Source organism: Bicyclus anynana, chromosome 13 (assembly GCF_947172395.1).
Source record: "Bicyclus anynana chromosome 13, ilBicAnyn1.1, whole genome shotgun sequence".
NCBI lineage: Eukaryota > Metazoa > Arthropoda > Insecta > Lepidoptera > Nymphalidae > Bicyclus > Bicyclus anynana.
This window is the reverse complement of record NC_069095.1, coordinates 6,170,212-6,186,867: the sequence shown is the minus strand read 5'-3', so window position 1 is coordinate 6,186,867 and position 16,656 is coordinate 6,170,212. Positions and strand designations below refer to the sequence as shown.

Below are 16,656 nucleotides of genomic sequence, written 5' to 3'. Positions count from 1 at the left end.
AATAGTATGAGTTTCAAATTCATTTCTTTCGCTTTCTATCTACATTAAAGTGTTAGACAGAGAGAGAAATAAAACCTTCATATTTCATTTTGTCGGGTTATAATCTCATCGTTACAGAATATCGCTACTGTAGTGTTTGTAGTCAGCATGCGCAGTTTGTTTCACTCTTGAAAGTTTGCCGCGATTCACGTTAATAGTAAGTATTATGAACATCGTAAGGCAACTGTCACCGTACGCATGCTGACTGAAAAACACTTTAGGCTATTTATTCGCTGTTTTGAATAATGTAGACTGGTAGAAATTAATGGAATATAGTATAGACTATCGCACATGTGCATGATTGTGTTGTATATGCCGACCTACTTGTCTTTCTTACCATCGTCGTACTATATATCGTATAATAATTAAAAAAAATCTAATCTATAATATAACCCTTTTTATTAATAATTTATCTGTAAGCCATGAGATGATATGAACTCTAGGCAAATGCATCAATTATATATATCTAATACCTAAAACGAGCAATTCGTGTTGTGGTGTAAGGCGATATATTATAAATATAAATGAAACGTCCGTGTTGAAAGGCGTATGCTTTATTAGTTTATTACTCAGCAACTTATACTAGACAATATATATCACTACAGTGTATAATCTGAATATCAGAAACGACTTTAACGATTTTCATGAAATTACGTATGCAGGGGGTTTTGGGGGCGATAAGTCGATCTAACTATGTTTAATTTTTGGAAAACGTACCAAAAAATAATGCCCAGCTAAGCTTGGTCACCCAGGTGATAGTATTTATGTTTGGTAACATCGGAGATAGTAGTAAAGTTAATATTGCATAAGTAAATTGTTAGGTTTTTTGTAACAAGTCTGTCTGCACCTTTATGGTGAAGTGTAATCGATTTGTTACTTTATTAGAACAGCTGTTATAGCGCGTGGGTGGCAATTGATTTTCTTGTGCCTTTACTAATGACTTATTGTTTTCAGGTATGTTAACAAAAATATCGTTAGGTATGATAATTTGTTGAATTTTCATCTACTTACAAAAATATAAAAAATTGTATGGTAAATTTATCCTGACTGACAATTTAACGGTTTTACTTCCGAAAGATTATAATATGCCAAAAAATAACACGTTAAATTGTAATCAGTATTTTCAGTTCACAATATGACGGCAGATTTTATTATCACGAGTGAGATTATAAACGAACGTATTTTACAATTTAACGGTAACATATACATAACTAGATAATATCAGTTTCATTTACCAGAAACCACCCTTTTGGCTACTTTATTAGTGACAACGAAAATGACGCGATCTAACATGGAGGTAATGAAAACCATTTGGGACCCTTGGGACTAATGCAATTACAGAAGCGAAAGGCCTTGACCGAAGACATTGTGGTCAAGGCTGCGGGATAGTTAGATAAAGATAGATAGGTGGTGGCTTATGTTTCTTGCCACTTTAAGCCTCAAAGAAAACTATACGGCATATTGAAAACGTTAATATTCGTAATATGCCGTATTAAAGTAATCCTATGTCACTCATAAAACTCCGATTCCGGAGGGTGTGGGTTCGAATCCGGTCCAGGGCATGCACCTCCAACTTTTCAGTTGTGTGCATTTAAAAAAAAAAAAAAAATTAAATATCACGTGTCTTAATCTCTCTGCTGAGCTCGAGTCTCCTCTCATTCTGAGAGGAGACTCGAGCTCAGCAGTGAGCCGAATACGGGTTGATGACGACGACGACTCATAAAATAAAAATATTTTTTATAATCCAGCGACTGGTAGTTTCAGAGATTAGCGTGACCACAGATATAAGAAGTAAAGTAAAGCGTTAGCTTTTAGCGATGTTCTGTGAGCGTGCCATACAAAAAGACAATTCCGATTTATAATATTACTTTATATAGCGATGCATAACATATAGGTACGAATTTCATATCCTATTTGCGACTATCGGCGCTATAGACATATTTTGAACTTTCCATAAACGCAAATTCCAAACATTTGACTCTAAAATCGGTTGAAAAAGGCATTAAAATCGTGTGAGCTAACAACGAGTCGTGATGCTGAAGAGGCAATGGGCGGGGCACATAGTTCGAAGAGCCGATTAGCGTTGGGGTCTCAAGGTGTTGGAATGGCGACTCTGCACTAGAAAACGCAGTGTTGGTCGACCCTTCACCCGGTGGACTGACGACATCAAGCGAGACGCAGGGATTCGCTGGATGCAAGCGACTATGTCCTGCAGTGGACGTTCATTGGCTGATATGATGATGATGATGGATGATGATGATGATGATGATGAGCTGCCAGCTGTGAAGGTGTTATGTACGATCGATCACATTTAACGAAGAGTACGATTATTGTCGAAAACTCGTTTAGTTATTTTTTATCCTCCAATCATGATTCGCAATTCATTATATAGGAGTTTACTTTATGGTTGAAATGTCCTCAGTATATTAAGTCACATTGTCTCATTTGTTTACTTTAACATTAATTTAATAGTATGTATTTATGTACAACTTTAACGCATGTTTCTGTTTTATTAATTGTAACCGAGTGTAACCATGTTCGATGTTTAACTGATTTATTTGAAGTTAAGCGTGTTTTTTATTCTGTAAACTCACGCAAATTTTCGACGTCTTTATCATTTTTCAATGGCATAATTGACAAAATAAAAAAAATATTCAATAAAGCTTTTTGATAAATTCACAAATGGGACTTGTCTTCAGCCATTAATTTATGTTCATTCTTGTATTATATTATAAATATACGTAAATTAAGCAAACATTTTAGTATTTTTGTACCAAAAATAGATACGCCCATAGGGTAGGTACGTCATTAGCATATTATCTAACCTATCTACCACAGAACATGAAAAACTTAATTCCGTGATATCTACCACAACTCCATTTATTGATTGTTTAGTCTGTTTAGGGTACCATGACTCATAAGGAAATTTTCTTTTTCTAATTTCACTCGAACCTAAAAGTTATTTTTCTGTCCTTAGTAATAAAGTAACTTCTTTGGAAAAGATTATATAAGAATTATAAATTTTGCGTTCCGGTGGACGTCATCGTTTACATAAGCCAATTATCGGTTGGAACTATCATGTCAACGAATATCACAAAAACGCAAAGTTTTACTATAACAGTTGGTTCTTAGCGGGCAAGCCTTCGTCTGGAAGTACATATGACAAAATGATTGAAAGTCGAAAAGCTTTCAAAAATAAATTAAGTTGGTGTCAGCGAAATGAGGAAAAAATTAAATTAAATATTCTTGCAACACATAAAAAAGAAAAAAACTTTGCTAAATTTTGGAATGCAACTAAAAACTTTAACGGTAAACAGAAATTGCCCTTAACTGTCGAAAATTTACAGGAGCCTAAGGAGATTGCTGATCTTTTTGTGAAATTTAAATTAGAGCCTTTAAATACAGAAGCACCTAAAGATGGAACGCCCTCGTCCAAAAACCTTTCTAGAAATTATGTACAGCTTACACCAGTCGACATAAAAAATGCAGTAAATAAAATTAAACGAGGTAAGTCACCAGGTCACGACAATTTGAGTATTGAGCACATAGTGTGTGCAGGTAATGTTCTATACTCAAAGCTATGTTCTTTATTTAATTTGTGTCTAAGATATTCATATTTACCAACTGACCTTATGAAAACGATTGTTATACCTATTGTTAAGAATAAAACGGGTAATTTGAGCGCTACTAGTAACTACCGGCCTATCTCCTTAGGTACTGTAATAGGAAAGATTTTGGAGCGAGTTGTGCATCCCGAACTGCAGAAATTTATTAATATTGATGATTCGCAGTTTGGCTTCCGACCCGGTGTATCAACAGATTCTGCTATTTTCAGCCTAAAACATATAGTGCAGTATTATACCCAACGGGACACATCCGTGTATGCATGCTTTCTAGACCTGAGTCGCGCATTTGACCTGGTAAACTATAGTCTACTATGGAACAAATTGCATGCGGCCCAGGTGCCAAGCGAAATAGTAGGTCTGTTGAGATACTGGTATGGTGGCCAGATTAACCATGTAAGGTGGGGTGAAACACTGTCTAGTGGGTTTAGACTAGACTGTGGTTATCGCCAAGGTGGCTTAACCTCCCCGGATCTCTTCAATGTGTACATAAACGATCTGATAGGAGAGCTCAGAAACACTAAGATTGGTTGCCATCTCGAAAACGTTTGTGTAAACAATCTTAGCTATGCAGACGACATGGTGCTTCTGAGTCCTTCAATCAGAGGGCTAAGAAAACTCCTTTCAATCTGCGGTCGTTATGCTAACGACCATGGGTTGAAATACAATGTTCTTAAATCTGAAATGATGGTCTTTAGATCTGGAAGAGGTCCGGAGAGAGTGCCTCAGGTTTATTTGAATGGTTCTGCAGTTCGGGAAGTGAAGCAATTTAAATATTTGGGTCATGTCCTCACGGGTGATCTTGAGGATGACTTAGACATAGAAAGAGAGAGAAGGGCGCTTTCGGTTCGGTGCAACATGCTTGCTCGTAGATTTTCCAAATGTAGTGTGGACGTGAAATTAACGCTATTTCGTGCATATTGCCAATGTTTTTATACATGTCAACTATGGACGAAATACAAAAGATCATCCATGAGCACCATTAGGGTGCAATATAATGATGCATACCGCATCCTAATGCGACTCCCTAGGTACTGCAGTGCGTCGAGCATGTTTGCTGAGGCGAAGGTTCCCGACTTTTTTGCGATTATACGAAATCGCATAGCCTCTTTCTGGGAAAGACTCAGACAAACAAACAACGTCATCCTCAAGGTCATCGGTGAGCACATGTCTGGCCCGATATTTGACCATTGGCGACGTGTTCACCGGGACGCAAATAAAAAGTAGGTAAAATTAGTTATAAGATGACGTGCAATTTTATTACGAATTATTTTTATTTTTATTTTTCATTAATTATAAGATGATATCATACCGTGTCATTCTAATATTTTAGTTTAATTTACGACGTATATTTAAATTATTATACTTTTGTATGTGGATTTTTATCCTTAATAAAGAAATTATTATTATTATTATTATAAATACCATGTACCCTTAACAACGTCTTTACAATACGAGTAATGTAGCATTATAATGATTCCTATTAATTTTGTATACTTATACTCTATACTAATATTAAAAAGAGGTAAAGTTTTTGGTATAATATTGTAGAAGTTAATCTCTTGATCTACTAAACCGATTTCAAAAATTATTTTACCACTAGAAAGCCACGTTATTTGTGAGTGTCATAGGCTATATTTTATCCCAGTTTTCTCATGGCAATGGAAACTACACGGGTGAAACCACGGTGCGGCGGTTAGTTGTATATATTTTGATCAGCAAACGGAAAAAAATAGATAAGTTCGCCCATTTAGGACTAACGCCTAATACACACTAACTCATGGCGCCTAAGAGCATAAAGTTCTGATTTTTACATGAGTTTAAAGATAAAACAAGTAGTTGCAATTAATGTTAAAATCATATCATGACAGACAATAATTTATGATTGAGCGTTGTTTTCCTTATGTAGGAGATACGAGCCGGCCTATCCATCTTTACGCTTGATCCATGTCAAGGATCGATTGGTATTATTTTTATCTGGATAATTTAGGTTTAATCAATAAATTTAGGTTTACCTTTGAGTTTTTATTGATGGTCATAAAGAAAATAACGTGAGAAAATGGGAAACTAAAGATATAAAGGTTCCTTAAACGCAATGACATTTTAAATTCAGATAAGTAAATATAACTTTATTTTTTGAGTTGTAGGACGTTCTCAGACGGCTTCTAAGCGATGTCTAAAGAGAAAAAAGATATAATGGACAACAAATAAGCCATTGTGGTCATAGAAATACAAAAGTGAGTTCGATTGTACTATATTTCCGGGTTAAACGTTGATTCTCTTCTTCTTAATGAAACTATTGGCACAGATATTTATAATTTGCATCCTGAAGGACTGAAGAACGTAGGAGACTTTTATCAAAGATTTGAACTATAGATTTTTCCTGTATGGTCCATAAAAACCTTCGTCTAATCTATACTAATATTATAAAGCTGAAGAGTTTGTTTGTTTGTTTGATTGAACGCGCTAATTTCAGGAACTACTGGTCCGATTTGAAAAATTCTTTCAGTCTTAGATAGCCCATTTATTGAGGAAGGCTACAGGCTATACATTATCTCTATATTCTTACGGGAACGGGAACCACGAGGGTAAAACCGCGCAGCGTCAGCTAGTAGGTAATACATCTTGTAATTTACCGTCTTTTCGGTGTAGTTTGATAGAATAAACAAAAAATTCAAAAGTTGTGGAATACTTTTTACAGTAGTAAGTAAGCAAGGTTTTTGTGAGCGTGTAGAACCTTACACTTTGAGCACAATCTCTCCCCTACGAAGTTGGGTTTCTCTGGAGAAGATTTTCCCCCTTTAAAAAAGGGTATTTTTACATTAATCCTTCATTATTAATTTATTTTAAAGGCCCACTACAAGCAGGTCACCTTACTTATAGGTGAGAGTATATGGAGCTTACACCCACCATGTTACTCCAATGCGAGTTGACGGGTATATTTTAATATATACACATAAGTATGTTTTAATATCGTGTGTGGAACGAAGTCGCCGGCTCCAACCAGTGTCCCAAGTAGGAAAATAGTCTCAAACGGTTTCCATTTATTCAGTAGAGCAAGCCCATTATGTCGTCGAGGAGGTCCATTTAATCGGTCCAGATAATAGGGCAAATGGACCGCAGTTAATTTATACGAAGTGACGTCTGAATGATGGAGTTTCGTTCACTGAGGCTCGGCAGCCAATGTCCATCGTAGAACATTATCGTATCTTATCTGAGATTTTTGAAAGTCTCGCACATTATGCTTGGAGGGTTTGTTGACCTCTTTTTAGGGTACCGCGTAACTCATCTTTGTTTACGTCTATACTAATATTATAAAGCTGAAGAGTTTGTTTGCTTCAACGCGCTAATCTCAGGAACTACTGGTCCGATTTAAAAAATTCTTTCAGTGTTAGATAGCCCATTTATCGAGGAAGGCTATAGGCTATATTTTATTCCCGTATTTCTATGGGAACGGGAACGACGCAGGTGAAATCGCGCGGCGTCAGCTAGTTGTTAGTAAAAGCGTTAGCTTTTAGCGTTTTCTGTATTGTGGTCAGTTAGTTCTGATACTTGCTACTAGTACATTATGTCTTTAGTTGATTGTTACTTACTACTCATAACATTACATTAAAGTAAAACCCCTAATAAACAAACGATTTTAGACTTAGAATGGATATATAGAGCGGCTGAACCAATTTTAATGTAGTACAAAAGCAGTAGTATGTAGAACAAATTTTTAATTCATTGAAAAGTAGAGAAAGTTATTGGACAACTTACAGGCTTTTGAAAAATCCATGGTTTCCACAGGATTTGAGTTAAACTGAATTTCTCCGTAGTTCCGAGTATCCGCTAGTTAAATAGTCTAGCTACCGTTCGAAATTGATGTTAATGAAATTTTTAACCTGCAGAACCCTTGTTATTAAAATATTGATAATGCTTGACATAAATTCCTTTTTTTGTTAGCTTTATTTGACAGTACACTAGGTAATGAATTGTACTCGTGCCGCGTGATTTCGCTTACGATTTTTTATTACAAATTACATACATACATTTGCGATAGTATAAATTAAGTATTTGATCATTGATACTTTAATTTATATGTGGCATTTGTTATTTGAGAAGATTTTTTTTTGTTTTTATATTTTTGCCATATCTTTTTAAATATGACCGATATTTCCTTTCCCCTTCAAGTAGTCGGGAAAGACGGTATTAGGAGTGGGTACAACCATAGACCAACGGGGCGGGGATCGAATCATCATCCCTAATTTAATAAGTGGTGAGTCCGACCACTCCTTTGTTCTATTGAGGCTCTAATTATAATCCAACTAGTGCTGACGCCGCGCGTTTTCTCCTGCGTGGTTCTCGTTCCCGTATGAATACGGGGATGATATATAGCATAAAGCCTTCCTCGATAAATGGGCTATCTAACACTAAAATATTTTTTCAAATCGGTCCAGTAGTTCCTGAGATTAGCGCATTCAATCAAACAAACAAACTTTTCAGCTTTATAATATTAGTATAGATTACATCGTTTCATCGAAAGAACGGTTAAATCGATAGTAAGTAGTGGTGATAGTAGGTTCGTAGTGTAAACCAAGCCTTACTAACCTAAACAAATATTCTGATAAGTACTGTCGTCTGAAAACTAAAATAGTTGAGATCCAACAACAATCTATTGAAGCGGAGTTTCGAAACAGGTAACTCGTGGAAAATTCTCCTTAACGGTGTGCCAGTGTTACGGAAAATGCTCATAATAAGATTCCTACAAGTTTTCTTATTAAAAGTTTGTATTTGAAAACGAAACCCGACCACTATTGCGTATAATCTATATAGTTTTTCCTTTTCAATGCTCGCCATTGCACCGATAGTTTATTTGTACGGAACTTTGTTCTTTGTACGTTATGTTAAGGCTAGGTTTAGAAGGTTGTGTTCAGTCGCGCGGTACACAAATTGCAAACCATTCAGCATTTTTAACATAATTTTCACCATTACCTTCTACAATGGCACGCATAAACCACCACATTTTAGGAGAGGGAATATTGAGATTAGAACCCCGCTCGCGCTGTTTTAATGCAAGTTATTTCGACTATGTAACTCTTTTTGTCTTATGTCCAATCTTCGTTGATACATGAGAAACATGACAACAATATCAATAGGCTAATTTAAACCATTTTTTTTAAATGGTCTTAAATTGTTCATTATCATTCTACTAGATTGAAAAATAAAATATCAAATTATTTTGAGACGTGATATGAAAATTTTATTTTTTTTACATTTTTTTTGACAATACGAGCCAAAACGCTATCGGTCATAATGGTCTATATTTTATCTGTTTCATGACGTCACTTTTACAAATCCTATACCAAACTGAGCGTTTGACAAAAATATTAGTTAACAATTACTTTGACGTTTATTACATCAAGAGTGTTATTGACGTCATAAAATGATTGACAGCAATTTAGAACGATAGCAATTTTTAAAAATACGTGATATTTAAATTAAGTTTTACAAGAAATCCTTAACTTCTAATGGGTAATTGATATCAATATATTTCGGTTCCTATTTCATGTACTTCACGAAATTAAAATATTATTTATATTAAATTTGATATGAGTCAGCTACCCTATTGATAAACTCAAAGTTAGAACTATTAACTTGGAAATATTTTTACTTTAGAAATAATAGTAGGACTACGAAGACTAAGCCTTCTTTGAGGCTCTACTAAATTGCAAAATTGTACAACGTAGAAACACCTGTGCGTTTTAGATCGTAGTGTAAACCAAGCCTTAGGAACGTAACTTTGTCAAAATAAAAATAAGAATCTCTGACTTCTTGACTCAGATTATAGGTAGGTATACTTGTTGTCATAATGAAGTGGTTACATAAAATTGTTAGGATTTTGATCATACTTAAAATTTTACAAATAAAAACTATATATTTAATACGATTTTTCAATATGAGTTAATTTTAACAAAAAAATATTTATGTAAATTACAATTAATAAAAAAAATATGCGTAGGCCGGGAATCGAACCCGGATCAACTGCTTGGAAGGCAACTATGCTGACCATTACACCACCAACGCTGTATTAATAGTGAAGAATCTAGTGGACGATTTGAAATTTTCCTAGACGTTAGTTAGTTCTGTACTTGTGCCTATGAATTAGCTTTTAGCGTTTTCTGTTATATTCTGTGAAGAAATCATTCCTATCACGTTAAAGTGTTTTTCATATAGCATGGGTACGGTGAAAGTCGCCTGTATAACGTTCATAATATGTTCTATTATCGTGAATCGCGGCAAACTTTCAAGAGAGAAACGAACTGTCTCCCGCACCATCCTACATTAAACGAATTGCAGCTAGCGTTCTATCTTCTGTGATTCCTATATAGATAGGAATGATTTCTTAAATAATTCCATTCGTTCACAGATACATTTTATGTATATTGTGATGCTAGTACATTAATAATTCTGTTCAGATAACGTCAATTACTTAAAGCTTATCTCCATGAGACGAGACCGATAGTTACGATCAACGATTTACATTTAAATACCTTAATTATCTGTATTTATTTATTAGTCTGTTAATGGTTTGTGCTCTAAGATAAAATATAGAGATTCAATATAAATAAATCTAGTACTAGTAGACGCTCCTTGGTTTTCCAAACACCAAAAACGCTGTCGTCCATTTTGTGACGTCACAATGTTACTTAATGTACTAAACGTTAAACTTATTGTTATTTTTATGTTTTTTGAAACGCTCCGTTTGTAAGGGATTTGTTATAGTGACGTCATAAAACATTTGAATTAAAGACGATCATGGCCGACAGGCGTTTTGGCTCGTATTGTCAAAACCATATTTAAAACCGGCAAAGTGCGTGTCTGACCACGCGCTGTGTAGGGTTCCGTAGATTAAGTTAGTACTTTAATAACTTATGTAATGCACGTAAATACCGATAACGATACCCCACAATAGAGGATATACGATAAAAAATTCATTCTCACTTTGCATTGGAAGGAAACCCCAAACGTTTTTTTTTCAAATTTTCTTTTTACCACATTATAGATAATTCATATACTTACATACCATTACCAAATCTCATCTTTCTAGTTTTAAAAGATTCTGAGTTATCGTTCTGACAAATTTATTTCTTTAATCAACAACGGAATTAGTATGCAATTTTCAATTTCCAATTACGTTTTTTAAGTGGGTCGACTATACTCTTTAAATAGCAATAGCAATCAATTTAAAATGATTTTTTTTTTCAAGCTAATAGAACGATAATGAACTATTTAAGACCATTTTAAAAAAGTGTCAACTAGCCTATTGAATATTTAAAGAATAAACGAGTCCTTCAGTTTATGAGAAAATCAAAGAGATTTTGTATAAAATTCAATGAAAAAAAAAACTGCAATACGGCTACACTTCTATTCCTATTTTGCCTCTATTTGCAGATCGTAAAGGCAACTAGTAGTCGAGAATGATACAGTACAGTGGTGGAGATAATTCTTAGTAGGTACATTTTTGAATAGATTTGATCTTTATTCTCATTGGCATAAAATATTATTGCATTCACAATTATGTGTACCATTGTATAAAGTGGGTCATTCATCATCATCATCATTATCAGCCGATGGACGTCCACTGCTGGACATAGGCCTCTTGCATGGACTTCCAAACAAAACGGTCTTGAGCCGACATCCAGCGGCTCCATGCAACCCGCTTGATGTCTTCGGTCCATCTAGTAGGGGGTCGACCAACACTGCGCTTTCCGGTGCGGGGTCGCCATTCCAGCACCTTGGGACCCCAAAGTTCATCGGCTCTTCGAACTATGTGGCCTGCCCATTGCCACTTCAGCTTCTCGACTCGCTGAGCTATTTCAGTGACTTTGGTTCGTCTGCAGATCTCCTAATTTCTGATTCGATCACGCAGAGATACTCCTGACATAGCTCGTTCTATCGCCCGCTGTGTGACTCTGAGCCTTCTTATGAGGCCCATAGTTAGCGACCAAGTCGATCCATCGACGAAGTATGTCCAGTGATGACATACGGATCCGAGACTGGGTCGATATAAAGTGGGTACATGTCGCAAATATTTCTATAGCCTTTCTATTGAGTGGAATGAAAGGATACCTAACTAATCTAGAATAAAGTTCGGTGACCTCATCAATCGTAAATCTGGAAAGTAAACACAGTGACGCTATTACATGTGTTTTGATGACGTCACAGTGTTACGACTTCCTTTATTCGAAAAGTAAAGGAACAGCGTACGAATTGTCCACAGTAAATCAAAGGATTTCGTTTGAAAGGAAGATTCGGGAGCAGTTATTTGTTTTTATTGCTCTTTTACTCGACTATATTTCATAGATTTCAGATCTAATGTTCTGATATTCTCGAACGTTCCGAACTAGCTTTCAGTCTTCCATCTCGGAGGGTAATTAGAAGTTTGCATGCAGTGTTATTGCTTACAAGCAATGCGTAAGCTTCCGGAGTTTAAGTATGACGGCCTACATGGCGCAGTAGTATGCGCGGTGGATTTACATAACGGAGGTCCTGGGTTCGATTCCCGGCTGGGTCGATTGAGATTTTCTTAATTGGTCCAAGTCTGGCTGGTGGGAGGCTTTGGCCGTGGCTAGTTACCACCCTACCGACAAAGACGTACTGCCAAGCGATTTAGCGTTCCGGTACGATGTCGTGTAGAAACCGAAAAGGGATGTGGATCTTGATCCTCCTCCTAACAAGTTAGCCCGCTTCTATCTTAGACTGCATCATCATTTAGGTGAGATTGTGGTCAAGGGCTAACTTGTAAAGAATAAAAAAAAAATAGATATATTTATATAAAACTTGGCAAATTCGTTGGCATGGTTTACAAACTGAGATAGCCAAAAACTAAAGGAAAATTGATAAAAATTGCTCTATTTACGATTAATGAAATTGGTTTTGTGCTCAAACAAAAATCTAGTTAATTGTCATCATTGAAATCTCGTATAACCAACCTATTGGTTTCGAATCTCATGAATCTCTAATGCTGATGTATCGCTCCACCCAGTTATAGTTGAGAACGCTGCACTCGAAATTGTCGACGAATACATATACCAACAAGTCCCCAATATGTCCAATTTCAAAAAGAGGTGAATCTACTAATAAATATTAGGTCTAATAACAATTAGTAACCATAAGTCATCACTGGCAACACGCGCTGTTCGAAGTGCGTGTTGCCAGTATGGTTCCGACATTTAGTCGCTAACTATGGGCCTCATACAGGCTCAGAGTCACACAGTGGGCGATGGAACGAGTCAAAGTCAAAAATTTAATGTGTTAGGATGCTAATTTAGACTTTTAGATTTAATCTGAATCTAGATTTCACTAACGGGACAAGTTGAATAAAAACTTGTATAAGGAACTTCTCGTAAATCGTCATACCAATTTCTCTACCCGAGCAGACAAAATAAAAGTTAGTAAGTGATATTCTTATATGATATTCCAACTTTCCCAACTTCTTCGGTCCATCTTCTTCACTGTAATACCAGCGCACAGTCTAACCTTATTTTTGAAGAACATATTTTAGAACTAAGTTACTCAAAGAAAAGGTTTCGCTCCTACTAGTTATATTCCTAAAGCAATTAACTTATGTAAAAGACCACCTCAAAATTATTCTGAAATAATCCCTTTCTTATAAATCTCATTACGAAAAATGCGGTTGAAATGTTGTTCTGAATTTTCACCGAATTTAAGACGTAATTGGCAAGATCACGAATACTGCACCACGTAGTTGGGAGTTTTTATATTATTGTAAAGCTTGGGGATCACTAATTAAACGGAGAAGACGTTATTTGTCTTCGTGACGTGTTTTTGCCCTTTATAAATATTTTTGCATTGTATTTTAGATAGCAGACGCCACGCTTTCAACCGCGTAGTTACCGTTCTCGTGAGAATACGAGGACAAAATATAGCCAATGTTCATTAGGGATAGTGTAGGATTATAGTGCTGAAAGAGTTTTCAATTTCAATGCAAACAAACAAACAAACAATCAAATCTTTCCACTTCATAATATTAATGTAGATACGACCAATACTAGTATTTAATTTTTCTTTCACCTAAGCGAAAACATGTACAAACAAGCACAACTAAGGGTTCATTTACACTAGCGGCAACTCTACCGACTGCCGCAGTCGACTGCCGCCGAGAGTCGCCGACTGCAGTCGTCGGTAGCAGCTGCCGCTCGTGTAAATTAAAACTAAAAGTCCAGCGGTGATAAGGGAAGGGGGGAGGGTGCCTATTGGCCTTGAGTCCAGCCTCTATAACATATAAACCACTGTTATTCATATAATTACTAGAATTATAATGACAACTATGGGGTGTTAAAGGTGATACCTTTTCATGGCCAACTAACCAAACCAGTAATTTTAAAAAAATAAGGTTTTACTCGTGTAGTTCCGTTTCCTTGGGAATATCTCGATAACATGTAAACATAACATGAAAACTGTATTATACGACTGTGTGTAAAATGGTGATAAATAAAAAAAAAATAAACCTTTGTGGCTCTTCTCCGACCAAGGCGAATTTATGTTCACCATTATCTTAAGTTTAATATTATTACCCGACGTTTCTAAAGAGCTTGTTAACTAAGCCTATTTGAAATAAATGAATTTAGACTTTGACTTTGACATGTAGCTTATGTTATTGTTGTAACAACACGGTGCTTTTAATGAATTTCATCTACTGTTTTTTTTTTAAATCGTTTTATTGGATCAGGCGTGAAACTGTAACAAATAAATTACTTTCGCATTTATAACATTACTTAGAATTTTGCATACGGCATAATAAATATCAACCATTGGCTCGCTGACTTATCCGCGCGTGAATAGACTAAATTCGATGGCGGAATTATGCAAGAATGTATTACCTAATAAAAAAACATAACAATTGTACAGGTTTATTGTGTATTTGGGCGCAGGCCAATCGAGATTGTTACTGCTACAAGTGTTTATTTGTTTAATTTGTATTGTATAGAAATACTCATGTTTATTTATTACTAGCTGACGCCGCGTGGTTTCACCCGCTTGATTCCCGTTCCCGTAAGCATACGGGGAAAATATATAGCCTATAGCCTTCCTCGATAAATGGGCTATCTAACGATGAAACAATTTTTCAAATCGGACCAGTAGTTCCAGAGATTAGCGCGTTCAATCAAAGAAACAAATAAACTTTTCAGCTTTATAATATTAAGTATAAACTAGAAGCAGCCCCGCAGTTTCACCTGTGTAGTTCTCAGGAGTACGAGGATAAAATATAGCCTATGACACAAATGACGTGGCTATCTATATATATCTCTATATAAGTAAAATAATATCTATGTATAAGTAAAATAATGCCACAACCTCACAAACTTTTATCATTGACTCGAACATATAATAAAGTTTATTACAATTTAGAATTTACATTTTAATTAAGATTTATTTTACCTTTTTTAACACAACATAAAAATTGGGGTGTGGTTGTGTCATGGACACGACCGAATTGTTGTACGTTATTACGTAGTTGGTACAATACGAGTACCTATACGTGATTGAAACCCCCAGCCAAAGCCCGGATAGGCTGCTGCTCCAATGAGAGTCGGTAGCCTTAGGATTAGGGTGGGCAGTATACTTAAGGACAAAATATGCGCGTCCTCCAGCGGCGCGCATGATTGTTCTCCGGCCGTAACTGCTTCTGCACGGACTTCGGTTGGTTATATTACCTAAGCACATATGCGTGGCTTCCAGCCGTGACTGTAGCCGCGCACGGCCGTGCTTTCGCTTGCCCGGTCTTCGGCAGGGAATTTCGCCTAAGTAAATAAGCACGGCCTCCGGCCGCGCGCGTACTCCTTACAAGTTAGCCTTAGATCTTAGATTGCATCATCACTCTCTCTCTCTCACACTCGCTGTATTTGTGAGATTGTAGTCAAGGGCCAACTTGTAATGATAAAAAACAGACATTCTCATTATCACTTTGTGTTGAAAGCTGATTATTACACTCCGTGTATAAATGAGCACATAAAGCCACTTCCAGTTATTAAACATTTTATAGTGCGATATTTAAGTCATCTCTCTAATCACCATAAAGATGTCAACCTAAACCCGCCAAACGATATTGCAGCAGCGTGGTAGGTCTTAGTTACAAATATAAGGTGTGATCCGATTCTGAGCCCTCAATTAGGCTTTTATATAATAAATAAATGAGAGAATAAAGAAATAATAAATGAGAGACTCAACTTACACTGTCGCACCCAAAGTGTACTAATTACTACTCTCATTTTACTTTAATTATTCTGGTATTGGTAAATTTATAATTATGATAATATGTGTTTCAGTTTCTCCGAAACCGGTAGCGTAATATGAATGTCGGCAGGAATAAAAAAGAAATATATTAGGGCGTAATGTGTTTGATTTTGAAGGAGTGAATTGCGAACGAAATTTTCGACGTTATTGCATAAAATCACATTAGTGATTTTTTGTTTTACGCTTTTTATGTTTCGCGTTGTGTCTTGGTTTCCTTGACCACATCAAAGACAACGTGGAATATAAAATAAATAAGTATTCAAACAAAACAAATAAACAACTATAATATTGTAAAATTTAATTTTATAAAAAAAAAAATTGCCAATGCAATTACGAGTAAGCCCAAACTCGATCCGTTTATTTTGTTATGTTTAGTAAGTTCTCCATAAATTGATCATTTTCATGATGCCATTGTTATATATTGTCACCGAAGATACGCAAGTATACCAATTTCTAATTCAAAATATCTTTATTCATTAAGAACATTGTCATGATATATTATTTTGTTGTTTTTTTTACATCATTATTAAAGTTTTAATCCAATCCAACATCATGGAATAATTTAGTTTTCAAGCTGTGACCCATACATACTACTGACTGCTAACGGGGCAACTAAATAAGTAAAACAATACAAAATAATTTGATAAATATACTAACTACTACATTACTGTATCACAGTGAATATTTCTAAACA

The 16,656-nt window shown here is 35.6% G+C and overlaps 1 non-coding gene across 1 annotated transcript; it reads right to left on the bottom strand.

Annotated features, from left to right (window-relative positions):
• Positions 1–9,656: 9,656 nt before the first annotated feature.
• On the bottom strand, positions 9,657–9,728 carry Trnag-ucc (transfer RNA glycine (anticodon UCC)). The gene has a single exon. It is a non-coding gene; the product is annotated as a tRNA-Gly (tRNA).
• Between the last annotated feature and the right edge of the window lie 6,928 nt (positions 9,729–16,656).